Source organism: Rhinoraja longicauda, chromosome 28 (assembly GCF_053455715.1).
Source record: "Rhinoraja longicauda isolate Sanriku21f chromosome 28, sRhiLon1.1, whole genome shotgun sequence".
Classification (NCBI taxonomy): Eukaryota; Metazoa; Chordata; class Chondrichthyes; order Rajiformes; family Arhynchobatidae; genus Rhinoraja; species Rhinoraja longicauda.
In genome coordinates this window covers 7,558,294-7,573,635 of record NC_135980.1, presented here as the reverse complement: position 1 = coordinate 7,573,635, position 15,342 = coordinate 7,558,294, and the positions used below count along the sequence as shown (strand labels likewise).

The 15,342-nt window shown below is 45.7% G+C and overlaps 1 protein-coding gene across 2 annotated transcripts in view; it reads left to right on the top strand.

The window, feature by feature from the left end:
- Window positions 1-15,342, top strand: part of LOC144607167 (mesoderm induction early response protein 2-like) — a 57,656-nt gene that overhangs the window by 4,300 nt on the left and 38,014 nt on the right. Inside the window, exon 1 of one of the 2 annotated variants that reach the window (XM_078423830.1) lies at window positions 14,113-14,153. The exons of the other annotated variant lie outside the window; for it this stretch is intronic. The gene's annotated coding sequence lies outside the window, so the exon portion shown is untranslated. Of the gene's footprint in view, window positions 1-14,112; window positions 14,154-15,342 lie in introns of those variants that run through there. 2 annotated transcript variants of the gene reach the window in all.

The window sequence follows — 15,342 nt, the reverse complement described above, 5'->3', positions numbered from 1 at the left end:
TGCGTGAAACCTTGTGTATTCACCTCAAAGTTGCTAAACTCCCTGTTTCAATTAACTATTGCTTCCTCGAAGGTGTAGGTTGCTTCTTGTGTTGATGTTCTGTCTATCCTTCATGTTATACTTGTGAACATTTTCTTTAAAGATAGGTTTAGTAATAACTGATGCACCTTGATAATGTTGTGAACAATTTGTTTTGCACTGCATTCTATCCTAAGCAAAGAATGTATAATATAGCCTGTTAATCTCATTTTTAAACTTCATTATATATCGACCAGCATTTTTGTTTTTACTAAATGTTATTTGTATGTAATAATGGCACTTGTAGTCTTAATTGTTTTTTAAGGCATTGGGAAGAATTGGCATCCATGATCGGAGTCCCAGTGTTCAGTCTTTGAAGATACTGGCTCATGGCCTTGTGCTCATCCCTTTTGTTCTGCAAATTGAATTAAATTAGTTGCGATCTTTTTGTTCTTGGTAAATTGCATTTTGTGTTCCCTATAATTAAATGCAGCATTTCAATCTGAAAGGTAAACTTGAGTAGATTATGACATAATGGCAATGGAAGCCCATTCATACCACAAAGCATGCTTCTTTTGTCATTAAGTTATAGATTTATTAAATAAACTTGAAGATAGTTGGGTGTTCTCAAGCAGTCGCAGTCCTGTGGTTGTAGATTCTGACCCAGTAGCAATAAAGAAGCGGGATGGATATCCTGGTAGAATGATTTATGCCTTGAAGGAAAACGTATATCCTTCATTGTGACTATGCAATAAATTGAAAAATGTTCAAGTTCAGAGAAATTGTCACTGAACTTCAGAGTTAATGAAATAGTTTATTATTCATTCATCTTGTGCAGTTGGTAATATCCATCGATGACTGTCCTTGAGAAGAGATTGGTGAATGATTATCAAACCACTGTGTAGGGAAATAACTGCAGATGCTGGTACAAATCGAAGGTGTCACAAAAAGCTGGAGTAACTCGGTGGGTCAGGCAGCATCTGACGTTTCGGGTCGAGAGCCTTCTTCAGACTCAAACCACTGTAGTTCATGTAAAGGTAGGGATTTTGATCCAGACTCTGAATAAACTTTTTATCAAGACTGGATGGTTTGTGATATGAATTGTACAGGTGTCAGAGGTTATGGGGAGAATGAGGTTAGGAGGGAGAGATAGATCAGCCATGATTGAATGGTGGTGTAGACAATGGGCCGAATGGCCAAATTCTATTATTGTCCCTTATGACCTTATGAATTGGAACTTGCAGTGATGGTGTTTTCATTCGGTGGTGGATGTTACTGATTTGGATGACATTGTCAAAGGCACTTTGGTGACTTATAGCATTGTATCCTTTAGATAGGTTGGCACAACCAGCAGAAGCACTGCTTCATCGTTATTGATGATCAGTAGAATCCAGGGAGAGTTGAGGAAAATTTGAGGAGAGTGAAAATAATGGGATTAAAGTTGAATTGTGTAAATATGTTGTTGGTGGATTTTTGCGGGCAGGATGGGCAGAAGGTCATGTTTCCTTTCTGTACAACTTTATGGCACACATTGCAGTCATAGTACACCATCGGCTGTTTGGAGTAATTGTTTGGTATAGTTACAAGCAAACTTTTTGTGTAGTTAAGAGTTGTACTCGCTTTAATGAAGAACATCTAATTACTTTTCTGACTTGTGTCTTCTAATTGGTGCATTAGCTTTAGAGAGTAGGAAAGCAAGAGAGTAGCTGTGGAATAATCTGCTTTTATTTATCTTGGAGCAATAGTTTTGATTGATTGAAAGATATTGACCCATCGAGTTTACGTCGACCAATGACCCATTCACGCTATTTCCATGTTATCACACTTTTGCATTCACTCCCTACACATTTGGAGCAATTTATAGAGACCAATTAACCTCAAATCTCATGTCATAAGTGTTGGGAGTGGAATTAGGCCATTTGGCCCATCAAGTCGACACCACCATTCAATTATGACTGATCTATCTCTCCCTCTGAACCACATTCTCCTGCCTGCCCCCCCATAACCTCTGACACTTGTACTATTCAAAAATTTGCACTTTGGGATGTGGGAGGAAACTGGAGTATCCAGGGGAAAAAACCCTGTTGGTCACAGGGAGAATGTGCAAACTTCATGCAGTTAGCACCCAAAGTCAGGATCACACCAGTGTCTCTTGTGTTGAGAGGCAGCAGCTCCAACTGGCACCACCGTGCTGGCCTGGTGATGTCCATTGTCTATTCAGTAATGTTTCTGGTCTATGGGGATTAACAGGGTGTTGATGGTGGAGGATTTGGTGATGGTAGCAATTATCCAAGCTCTGCAGTGTAACCAGATATAATCATGATACAGTTGTGGACTATAAGACAATAATTGGGAGGAAGTTACAAGAACATTTGCACTGCATTCAGCCAAGATTGAAAAACAGATCATCCAAGTTAGCTTCCTGCCATCACAGAAGGTGGTGTCCAATAAATTGGATTATCTTCAGAAGATATCAATAAATACCTGAGGACTTGAGGTAGAAACAAGGAACTGCAGAAGCAGGTTGCAAAGGACACAAAGAGTAAAACTGAGTCAGGCAGTATCCCTGGAGAGCATGGATAGGTGATGTTTTGTGTCAGGACCCTTCTTCCTCAGAGTCCTTCAAGAGGCCTGGATATTGCTAAAACCTTTTGAGCCAAACTATATCTCAGCTGTAGTACTGAAGACCACTGTCAAACTAGCTGTGCCTCCAGTCAAGCTGTTCAGTACAGTCATGAAATTGACATCCACCTAACAATACAGAAAATTTCCCAGGTACATCCTGTTTAGAAAGAAACAAGCACATCTGGCAAATTACTGCCCAATCTGTCAATTCTGCAATGTCAGCTTAATGATGGAAACTATCATCAATAGTTTTGTTCAGCATCACCAATAACCTACACGCTTATGCACAGTTGGCTTTCAGGGCCACACGATTCCAGACGTTATCTTAGCTATATAAGTATCAGAGCTCAATGCCAGTGAAGAGGTGAGACAAGAATAGGCACAAAATGCTGGAGTAACTCAGTGGGCAAGCAGCATCTCTGGAGAGAAGGAATGGATGATGTTTCGGGTTGAGACCCTCCTTCAGACTGAGAAGGAGGGGGAGATACTGAGATAAGGAAGTGTAAGGAGTGAGAACGAGACATCAAAGGGGGTGGAGATCAAGGAAAATAGAATAGATCATTGTTAGCTCGGGGAAGGTAACAAAAAGCAAACTGATAAAATGTAATCGGGGACAGCCAGACTGGTCAGAACTGGGAAGGGAGAGGGATGGAGAGAGGGAAAGCAAGGGTTACATGAAGTTAGAGAAGTCAATATTCATACAGCTGGGGGTGTAAGCTGCCCAAATGAAAAATGAGGTGCTGTTCCTCCAATTTGCGCTGGGCCTCACTCTGACAATGGAGGAGGCCCAGGACAGAAAGGTCGGTGTGGGAATGGGAGGGGGGTTAAAGTGTTTAGCAACCGGGAGAATAGGTAGGTGTAGGTGGACTGAGCGGAGGTGTTCGGTGAAACGATCGCCGAGCCTGCGCTTGGTCTCACTAAGAGATGAGAGTGATGGCCGTGACATGAAGGTAACATTTAACCGAGTGAGGCGTCAAGTTGCCCTGGTAAAACAAATTCAATTGGCATTAAAGGGAAAATAGTCGGTTGGTATGGAGTTGTATCTCATCGATGGGAAGATGGTTATGGCTGTCAGATGTCAGTCATCCAAGCCTCAAGGCATCACTGCAGGATTTCCTCAAGGCATTGTCTAAGGTGCAATCATCTTGTGCTACTTCAATGACTTTCATTCCATCATGAGATCAAATGTGGGGATATTTACTAATGATTACAATTAGAAGTGAGCATTTTGCAGTTCCTCAAGTGAAGCAGGCCAAGCACGCATTCTAAAGTGGTGGTAAGGTTCTCATTTCAAATGTCAGACGATGGCCGCTCCAGAAAGAGTGTTTAACTACATATCCGTGATATTCCATGGCATAACCATCACTGCCTCCCTCACAGTGAATATCCCCAGGTTTGGGCCGTCACTGTGAACCAGAAACTGAACTTGACTGGCCACATGAGTAGAGTGGCTACAAGAGTGCCTTGGAGACAATGTTTGCTGCAATAGGTGCTTCTGGCACCCTAAGGCCATTCTGCCATCTAAAGTGGTGGTAAGGTTCTCATTTCAAATGTCAGACGATGGCCGTCTCCAGAAAGAGTGTTTAACTACATATCCGTGATATTCCATGGCATAACCATCACTGCCTCCCTCACAGTGAATATCCCCAGGTTTGGGCCGTCACTGTGAACCAGAAACTGAACTTGACTGGCCACATGAGTAGAGTGGCTACAAGAGTGCCTTGGAGACAATGTTTGCTGCAATAGGTGCTTCTGGCACCCTAAGGCCATTCTGCCATCTACAAAATACGAACTAGGGGAGTGGTGAAATACACTCTCTTTGCCTGGATGATTGTAGTGAATCTTAAGTGGTAGTTTTACCCAGAAATAAACATCTTGTGTAGGAAGGAAGTGCAGATGCTGGTTTAAACAGAAGATAGACACAAAAACTGTAGTATTTCAGTGGGACAGGCAGCATCTCTGGAGAGAAGGAATGGGTGACTTGGGGAGGAACATGCAAGTAGTGATGTTCACATGCACCTGCTGCACTGCTACTTCCTGCTACTTAATAGGTTGGGGAGGTTCTTTCAGAGAAACCCCAAGTGAAAAACTGCAGGGCATTCTATAGATAGTACAAAGGACTGCCAGTTCTGTAGATAGCACACAGGAAAGTCAAAGGTTACATTTTAGGGTACTTAATAGGGTGTCAATCAAAGGGTATTTTATTGTCATGTGTACCAATTAAGGTACAGTGATACTCGTTACCATATAGCCATACTAAAAAAAGCAACAAGACACACAACTACATTCTTATCGTGTCCACATGTGCCCACTCGTGTCCATTTAGAAGGATGAGAGGGGATCTTATCAAAACATATAAGATTATTAAGGGGTTGGACACGTTAGAGTCAGGAAACATGTTCCTAATGTTGGGCGAGTCCAGAACAAGGGGCCACAGTTTAAGAATAAGGGGTAGGCCATTTAGAACGGAGATGAGGAAAAGCTTTTTCAGTCAGAGTTGTGAATCTGTGGAATTATCTGCCTCAGAAGGCAGTGGAGGCCAATTCTCTGCATTCAAGAGAGCTAGATAGAGCTCTTAAGGATAGCGGAGTCAGGGGATATGGGGAGAAAGCAGGAACGGGGTACTGATTGAGAATGATCAGCCATGATCACATTGAATGGCGGTGCTGGCTCGAAGGGCCGAATGGCCTACTCCTGCACCTATTGTCTATTGTCACACTTACTAGATATTGTGTTTCAGCCAAAACTGAACACAACTCTTAGCAATATCATTGTTCTCTGCAAGGTCCTCAGCTTTGCATTCATGTTCCAATAGAGCTCCATAGTTTGTGGTTCAGTGCTACATATGCAGATGATGTCTTGGGTGTCTATATAACCCTACTTCTTGAGAGTTGCATTACAATGACCCAAACCAACTCTGTCTGGGGCATTTCCATTCAGCCCAGCTTGATCCGGCCCCAGAAGGAAGTTCTTCTTTGGCACTTATGGACATGGATGTCGTTGATGGGAGATTGGCTAGTCTCTCTTCCCATAATGCAACTCTAGTACCTTCAGCTTCAGCATTTGGTTCAACTTTTTTGAGGAAGCTTTTCCTGGACTTTAGTTGACTCTTTGCGGGTTCATGGCTGAATAGGGGATGTTGTACATCTGTAGTCTGGCGATGACATTCTCTACTGTTTGCTGCACTGCGACGAATCTCTGGTGGCGCTATACCAGATAGTATGTATAGGCTGTCAGTTGACGTTGGTCTAAGACATCCAGTGATAAGGCGGCAGGTTGTATTGATGGCTGGATCAATCTTCTTCGCATGGGCCGATCTTTCCCATACTGGGCATGCATACTCTGCTGTTGAGTAGCAAAGGGTCAAGGTAGTTGATCGTAGAGTATCAGAAATTGTGCCCCACCTTGTTCCATTAAGTTTGCTGACAATGTTGTTTGTTGCACAGACTTTGGCTTTTGTCTTCTCAACATGGGTCTTGAAGGAGAGACAACGATCTAAGGTGACTCCTGGATATACTGGGTTATCGCAGTTTTCAAGAGGGGTACCAGGCCGGTGATGTTCAGTTGGCGTTTGGCTTCTCGGTTGCGCAGATGGAATGCACACACCTGTGTCTTTGATGGATTTGCACGGAGGTGGTTCTCTTCATAGTAAGGTGTTAGTTTGTTGAGGGCATTTGAGAGTCGTTCTTCAACAGCACTGAAGTCACTGTCTTGGGTAGCTGCACAGGTCGTCTGCATAGATAAAGCGACATGTACCTTCACTTCTAGATCCGCCGCTCCAGATTTCAACTTATTTACATCGGCGAAACCAAACGCAGGCTCGGCGATCGCTTCGCTGAACACCTGCGCTCGGTCCGCGTTAAACAAACTGATCTCCCGCTGGCCGAGCACTTCAACTCCACTCCCAGTCTGACCTTTCTGTCATGGGCCTCCTCCAGTGCCATAGTGCGGCCCACCGGAAATTGGAGGAACAGCACCTCATATTTCGCCTGGGCAGCTTGCAGCCCAGTGGTATGAACATCGACTTCTCCAACTTTAGATAGTTCCTCTGCCCCTCTCTTCCCCTCCCCCTTCCCAGTTCTCCCTCTATCTTCCTGTCTCCACCTATATCCTTCCTTTGTCCCGCCCCCCTGACATCAGTCTGAAGAAGGGTCTCGACCCGAAACGTCACCCATTCCTTCTCTCCCGAGATGCTGCCTGACCTGCTGAGTTACTCCAGCATTTTGTGAATAAATACCTTCGATTTGTACCAGCATCTGCAGTTATTTTCTTATAATATCTTTCACTTCTAGGTTGGTCGTTAGTGTAGAAGTTGAAGAGTATTGGTGCAAGCTTCCCTGTGGTAGTCTGTTCTTAAGTTTCCGCCATCTGCTCTTCTTACTACCCAGCTCGGCGGAAGTGGCGGCGCCTAACGGCTGCGGCTCGCTAGCAGTCTGTTCGTCTTTTTTTCTTTTTTTTTGTTGTGTGTCGGTGTTGGGATGGTTTTTGTGTTTTTTTTGGTTGTGTATGTGTGGGGGGGTGGTGGTGTGGGTGGGGGGGGTGTGGTGGGGTGGGGTGGGGGAAACCTTTCTCTTCCTCACGGCGCGGGGTGCGGCTCGGCCGCGGGGCCTTCCATCGCCCGGTACGGCTCGGCCGCTGGGCTTAACATCGTCCGGTGCGGCTCGGCCGCGGGACTTAACAGTGCCCGGTGCGGCTCGGCCGCGGGGCGCAACATTGCCCGGCGCGGCTCGGCCGCGGGGCCTAACATCGCCCGGCGCGGCTCGGCCGCGGGACTTTACATCGCCCGGCGCGGCTCGGCCGCGGGACTTTACATCGCCCGGCGCGGCTCGGCCGCGGGGCCTAACATCGCTGGTGCGGCTCGGCCGCTGGACTTAACAGTGCCCGGTGCGGCTCGGCCGCGGGGCCTAACATCGCACGGCGCGGCTTGGCCGCGGGGCCTAACATCGCTGGTGCGGCTCGGCCGCTGGACTTAGCGGTGCCCGGTGCGGCTCGGCCGCGGGGCCTAGCATCGCACGGCGCGGCTCAGCCGCGGGACTTAGCTGCGCACGGCTCGGCCGCGGGATGTTTCAGCGCCCGGTGCGGCTCGGCCGCGGGGACTGTGCGGGTCGGTCGGGGACGAGCTGTCTGTCCGGGTCGGTCGGGGACGAGCTGTCTGTCCGTGGGCGTGGGGAAGAGAGTGGAAGTTTTGTTGCCTCCATCACAGTGAGGGGGTGTTTGGAGTCACTGTGATGGACGTTTGTGTTGGGGTCATGTGTCTTGTGTTCTTTTTTGTGTATGACTGCTATGTAATTTCGTTCGGTACCTTGGTACCGAATGACAAATAAAGCTCTGTTGTTGACAAAGTACCTATTCTCGAGCATCCTTTCAATAGCTCTTAGGAATCGATCGATCTTTCCCGGGTTTCAGGAGTGCCAGTGCTTTCTTCCAGATCTTAAGAAGCTTGTGGGTAGACAAGCAGTGGTTGTACAGCTGTAGCAGCTATTTCTTAGCAACAGGTCCAAAGTTCTTAATCTGCTCTGTTGAGATTTTATCCTGGCCAATTGCTTTTCCTGGCTTCAGTGAAGAGATGCCCTTTTCCAGCTCTTCCAAAGTCATGGGTCGAGTGTGACATGGGTCTTTGCTGTACTTGCGGTCAAATTTGATCTTGTTCTTCGTCTCTTTACTTTTGCCGTTCTGTAGCAGTTGGTTGGCAACTTGATTTGCAGTGACTTTGGGCGGTTGAGGTGGTGCTTTCGGGTCACCACAAAGCTTTCGGATGGTTGACCAGGCTTTTTTGCTGTTTGTCGACAAAGACTCTATCAAGGCTTGCCAGGTCTTAAGAGGCTCCTGAGATATGCATTCCATCACTTTCCCGCCCATTTCGGTTGTTTCATCACAAAGTATCTTCCTCAAACATGGCAACGTACTCTTCACATAATTCCGAGCTTTCTTTGGAAAGTCCAGGTATATATTGCATTTTACAGCCCCGTGGGATATGCCTTCTCACCGTCTTCAGCAAAGCGGTCATAATTGCTTAATATTGGTGCAATACGCTTGATTGCACAACTACATAAAAGTTAACAAACATCCACCCACAGTGGATTCCCCACATTTCTCACTGTGATGGAAGGCAATGGTCTAATCTTTCCTCTTTATTCTCCCGAGGTCGGGGCAGTCGAACCATCGGCAGTTGGGGCGATCGAAGCTCCCGCAGCTGGCGGTTGAAGCCCCTGCGATCGGGGCAGTCGAAGCTCCTGTGGCCTGGAGCTCCCGAAGTTGGTCCCTCACCAGGGACCGCGAGCTCCAAGATGTAACGTCCGCAGGCTCCCGCGGTTGGAGCTCCGAGGTCGATCCCCGACAGGGACCGTCAGGGACCGCCAGCTCCACGATGTTGAGTCCGCAGACTCCTGAGGTTGGAGCTTCCAAAGTCGATCCCCAGCAAGAGGCTGCCAGGTCCTCGATGTTAGGCCGCAGTGCGGACGGTGATACGATACGGGGAAAAAAACGCATCTCCGTCGAGGTAGAGGTTTAAAAAACTTTCCCCCATGGGGGGGGGGGGGGGGGGGAGGGGGGAGAAGCTTGGATGCTGCCGAGTTCAGCCCCAATGACTGGCAAGTTGAGAAAGAGGGAACCGTTGGTGACATGGTGAATGGGCCAGTAGGAAAGAGACCAGAGTATTGCCTCCAGCACCATACCATCAAGGTCAGCTACATGAGGCACCCCCAGGACACAGATGGTCGGGTGAGGAGAGGGAAGTCAGTTTGCGGGCTGAACCGGTCTCCGCCTGATGCTTATCTGGATCTGGAGCAGCTCCAGTACTTCGAGCACATGGACAGGACTTTGGCCTTTTTTAAATGGTGCCAAAATACGGTGACTCCTGCGTTTTCCGGCTATGCATAAAGAATTTCACCGCGCAGTGCATACGTTACAATAAATAACTTTTCAACCAACTGAGTAAAGGACTGTGTAATAAAGAGACAATACAAGTATTATCCAACTGGAAGCCATGGATGAACCACAAGCTCTATTCGCAGGTGAAGTCCAAATCTGTAGCATTCAAGTCAAACGATCCTGAGTAGTACAAAAAAATCTATGTTCATCCTTCGCAGAACCATAAGGGATGCTAAGAGGGAATTCGGGACCTAGCTGGTGTCCTGAGATAATGACACAGATACACATTGATTGTGGCAATGCTTGCATGCTATAACGGGCTATAAAGCAAAGATGGGCGGTATCACTGGCAACAATGGGTCTCCCCGATGAACTCCATGCATCCCTCCCCGATGAACTCCATGCATCCCTCCCCGATGAACTCCATGCATCTACACTCTGTTTGACCAGAAGATTGGTGGTGGAATGTCATCTATCCTGCCAGTCTTGGGTGCGCATTGTAACACTGGCGGACAGATCGGCCTTCCTGAGAGTGAATCTGCAGAAACTGGCCCGGATGGAGACCTTGGTCATGTCCTCGGGAGCTGTGCTGATCAGCTGGCGGAGGTATTCACAGGCACAGCGGTAGAGTTGTTGCCTCACAGCTCTTGCAGCGCCGGTGACCCGTGTTTGATCCTGACTACGGATACTGTCTGTACGGAGTTTGTACGTTCTCCCTGTGACCGCGTGGGTTTCTCCGTGGTCATCGGTTTCCTCCCACACTCCAAAGACGTACAGGTATGTAGGTTAATTGGCTTGGTGTATGGGTAAATTGCCCCTAGTATGTGTAGGATAGCGTTAGTGTGCTGATCACTGGTCTCAGTGGGTCGAAGAGTCTGTTTCTGCACTGTATCTCTAAACTGAACTAAACTCGGATCATTCAGGTTAAAAATTCATCTGCGAATGAATTTTGCATCTGGTGTGGACCCGGTGGGCCGAAGGGCCTGTTTCCACGCTGTATCTCTAAACTAAACATCTTCAGTCTCTCACCATCACATTATAAGGACCTTGCCTGCTTCAAGAAGACCATTATCACCCTGGTGCCAAAGAAAAGTAAGATAGCGTACCTTAATGACTAATGTCCAGTGGCTCTGACATCCACCCCCATAAAATGCTTAGAGGGACTGGTGATGGTGCACAATAACTCCAGTCTTCCAGCCAGTCTTGATCCACTGTGGTTTGCTTTCCAGCACAGCAGGTCCACAGCAGACGTTATCTCCCTGGTCCTAAACTCATTTCTGGAACACTTAGACAGCAAGGATGCCTATGTTAGACTCCTATTTATCGATTTAGAACTCGGCTAGGAATCAGTACCTCCCTCCATCACTGGATACTCCACTTTCTGCCCCATAAATCACAATCAGTGAGGATAGGTGACAGCCCCTCGTCCACAATAATTCTCAAGCATGTGTTCTCAGTCACCTACTACTGTACTCCTTATACACTCATGACTCCACGGCAAAATTTGGCTCTAACTCCATTTAGAAGTTAGCAGATGACACCACTGTGCTGGGCTGATCACAGGGATGATCAACAATGATGGGACAGAGTACAGGAAGGAGATGGAGAACTCAGCAACATGTTGTCAGGACAATCACCTCTTCCTCAAAGTCAGCTTGATGAAGGAGCTGGTTATCGACTTCAGGAAGCGTGGTGAATACATGCCTTAATCATGTGCCACAGTGGAAATGGTTGAGAGCTTCAGATTCCTTGGTAATATTACCGACTATCTATTGTGGAAAAACACATTGGCAGTCTAGAAGGCACACCACTACTTCTGATTCTTCGGGAGACTGAGGAAATTTGGCATGTCACCAATGTGTCATACAGATGCACCCTAGAAACGGTCAAGTTGCATTACAGCTTGGTTTAGAGACAACTCTGCCCAAGATTGCAAGAGGTTGCCGAGAATTGTAGATGTAGCCCAGCACACAGATCCGACTTCCCACTGTTGACTCCATCTACACCTCGCGCTGCCTCGGAAAAGCAACAAATATAATCAATGACTATTTCCACCCTGGTCATTCCTCTTCCTCCCCACTCCCATCCAGCAGAAGGTACAGACACTTGAAATGTGAACCACCAGACTCAAAATAGCTTCTCAGTTATCAGGCTTCTGAATGGTCCTTCCATAAGCTCAGCTACTGTCCGATTTGTTTCTACCCTAATGTGGACATTGGACGTTTATGGAACTGATGCGCTACAATGTTGAGAACCTTTTTCTGTATCTTCCCCTTTGCTAATACCTATTGTACTTGAGTTTGACTTGATTGTATTTATGTATAGCATTACTATCTGGTCTAATTGGATAGCATGCAAAACAAAACTTTTCACTATCTCTGTACACGTGACAATAATAAACCTAAACTCATGTCAGACTCCTATTCACAGACTAGAGCTCTGCTTTCAATTCTGTTATCCCAACCAAGCTCATCTCCAAACTTGTGGAACTTGGAGTCAGCACTCCCCTCTGCAACTAGTTCCTGACCAACAGAACACTATCAGTGAGGATAAATCATCCTCTACAATAATCCTCAACACCGGTGACCAGCAAGGATACATACAGAGCCCCTTACTATACTGCGTACCCACTCACAGCCGACTAACAATCCAACTAAATGACACCACCATATTGGGCGAGTTATCAAATAATGATGAGACGGAGTACAGGAAGGATATTGAGAACCTTGTAGCCTGGTGTGAAGACACCAACCTCTCCCTCAATTCTGCAAGGCAAAGGAGATTGTGATTTAATCAAGAAGTGAAGCAGCACACACATTAATGGCCCCAAAGTAGAATAAATATCGCCAGCAATTTTTCCTGGACCAGCCTCATCGAAGCAATGGCCAAGAAATATACCAACACCTCGACTTCCTTAGAAGGCTTAGGAAGTTTGGCATGTCCCCAACAACCCTCACAAATTTCTACAGATACGCCGCAGAAAGCTTATTATCGGGATGCATCACAGCATGGTTTGGGATCACCTCCATCCATGAGCACATGATAGTGCAGAGTGTTGTGGGCATAGCCCAGACCATCATGCAAACCAACCTCCCTTCCATGGACTCCCATCTACACGCTGTCTCAGCCAAGGCCATCAGCATAATGACGATCCAGTCTGAAGAAGGGTCTCGTCCCGAAACGTCACCCATTCCTTCTCGCCCGAGATGCTGCCTGACCTGCTGAGTTACTCCAGCATTTTGTGAATAAATACCTTCGATTTGAACCAGCATCTGCAGTTATTTTCTTATACAACCAGTCTCACCCCATCAACTCCCTTTTTCCCCCTGTCCCATCAGGCAATCGGGACAGGTTTGAAAACGCATATCTCCAGATTCAAGGACAGCTGTCATCAGGCAACTGAATCGTCCTCTTGCCAGCTAGAGTGCAGTCCTGACCTCTTATCTACCACATTGGGTAACTTTTTGAAATATATTTAATCAGATTTTATTGGATTTTGTCTGGTACTAAATGTTATCCCCTTTATCCTGAATCTGTACACTGTGAACAACTTGATGTATAGCCTTTTCATTGACTGGACACTGTACCTCAGTACATGTGAAAATAACAATAAACTAGACTAAACTAAATGTGCGGAACCCTTATGACACCTGGAATTCAGCTCCTTTATCCAATTTCACTCTGAGGCTGTGATGAATTCTGCAGTTAAGTGTGCCAGGCAGAATCCAATCTGCATCATTGTGCAGGGTATTATTGAGAAACCCTGCATCACAATCCTGTCAATGATATTTCCCATCATTTATTTGTAATTGGCAATAGATTGAGTGTTTTTTGGCCAAATTGTATTTGACATGCTGGGCACCTTTCCATTTTGTTGGTAATGTAATGTCAAAGCTAATACTGGAATAAAACTCAAGTGCTTCAGTTAGACTTGTACCCAATTGTCAGGGTCCATCACTTTTTTTTTGTATTGATTATACTTGGCCATTTCTTGATAGTATGAATTGAATTGAATTGAACTAGTTAAAGATTGGGCTGCGTTATAGTGTGGACCTCGAAGAGTCCAATTGGGTACTTTAGTAGAAGGGCAAGATCGACCAAACACATGGATTCCAAACTGAAGATGAATAAAAAGGCTTCAGGTTCGTTTTTGTTTCACTCATGCCCATGTTGATATGTCAGTGGAGATTCTTTATGTTCTTTAGTTAAATATCCACCACTATTCACAATCCTAATAGCTGGTCAGTATGAGCTTTGATCTGATCTGTTTGTTACTGAATTGGTGCTGATTGGAATATCCCCCATCTTGAGTTGGCACTTTACTTTGGGGTAAACCTGGTGCTGCTTGTGAAATGCCCCTTTACTAAACTGAACTTTTGTTCCTTTGCAGGAGAAATGCCCAGTCATAAGATGGCTGATTGTGATGAAATACAATTAGGCATCTGAAGACCCACAGCTGTAACGAAGTTTAAGTTTTATGTGTTCGAACTTAGTCGCAACCAGCATGGTTAGATTGTCACAGACGCAATGGGGATATCCTTTATGCAAAGATAGGATTTGTTTTCCAGATGTCACTTTTGCGCTGTTATTATAGACTGATGCATTAGGAAAAGTTGGATTGGTGAGAAACAAGTGAACAGGTAATTTGTTTCCCGCATCTTACCTTTCTTGACTTGCCTAATTTCATAGCAATGATATTATCTAAGCGCTCTTGCTGATAGACATTGAGGTTCCCTGCACAGAGTACTGTGGCCCTCAGTAAGGAAGAGTATGGATTTATTGTAAGATATTGAAGTTTTGTTCTTCATGATTAATACAAAATACAATTTTGTGGCGTTCTGAGTCAAAATGGGCACCCAGGTCCACTCCTTCAAAACCGTGCATCATTGAGCTCCTACCTCTTGCGGAGTGGAGTATTGTTTGAACGATGTGATTCTTGTTAACCTCTTGCCTGACTGAACAAATGTAGGGAATTACTTATCTTGGGTGTTTGAGGAAAACCCTCTGGTCTTCTGTCAAATACATACAATACGGAGGTCAGTGCCAGGTGGTCCAGGGGTTACATCAAGCTGATGGCTTCCTGGCAATGTTGTAGCGAACCGCCTGCATGCTCCCATGGGCATGCCAGCGTGTCCCTTCGTAACATAGTTGTGCACTGCAGCACAGAAGTAAGGGACATGGTGGAGATATATATATGTGGAAGTGAATTTAAAAAAATCTTTAATTTTTTTAGGCAGATTTTTAGGCAATATTTATTATTGCTTCATTGTGTTTAAATTATTTGCAGTTGAAATTTTAAAAAAATTAATAATGAAATTATTGCAACTATTCCTGCGTGTCTCTGAGCTGACAGAAGGGCACCTGCAGGGGATCTAGCTGTTGCTTGCAATACGTCCGCATTGAACGATCATTGCAGTGTGACTGCAAAAGATAAACACAGCAATGGGCATCCTGTGTGAAGAAAAGACGCTGAACTGGATCCTGCATGAACCAGCTCAATATCTTGCCGTAGTATTTTGCTAAAAGTGATTTTCAGAAGACATTTACGTAAGTTACATTGCAGCGGGTCTGTGGTTACTAACTAAGCCAGATAAGGACGGCAGATTTCTATCACGGGGCTTTTATGACAGTTGTTCACTTGTCCGATGCTGTCATTTTATTCTAGATTGGTTAATTAAGTGAATTTAAATTCTTCAGCTGCTATGGTGGGATTTGAACTCGTAACACCGGATTCCTCATTCAAGCCTATGCTTACTAAATCTGCAACTTAATCACCACCCGCATGTTCCACAATCTTTTGGTCTGTTATGGTCTGACATTGTTTAAATG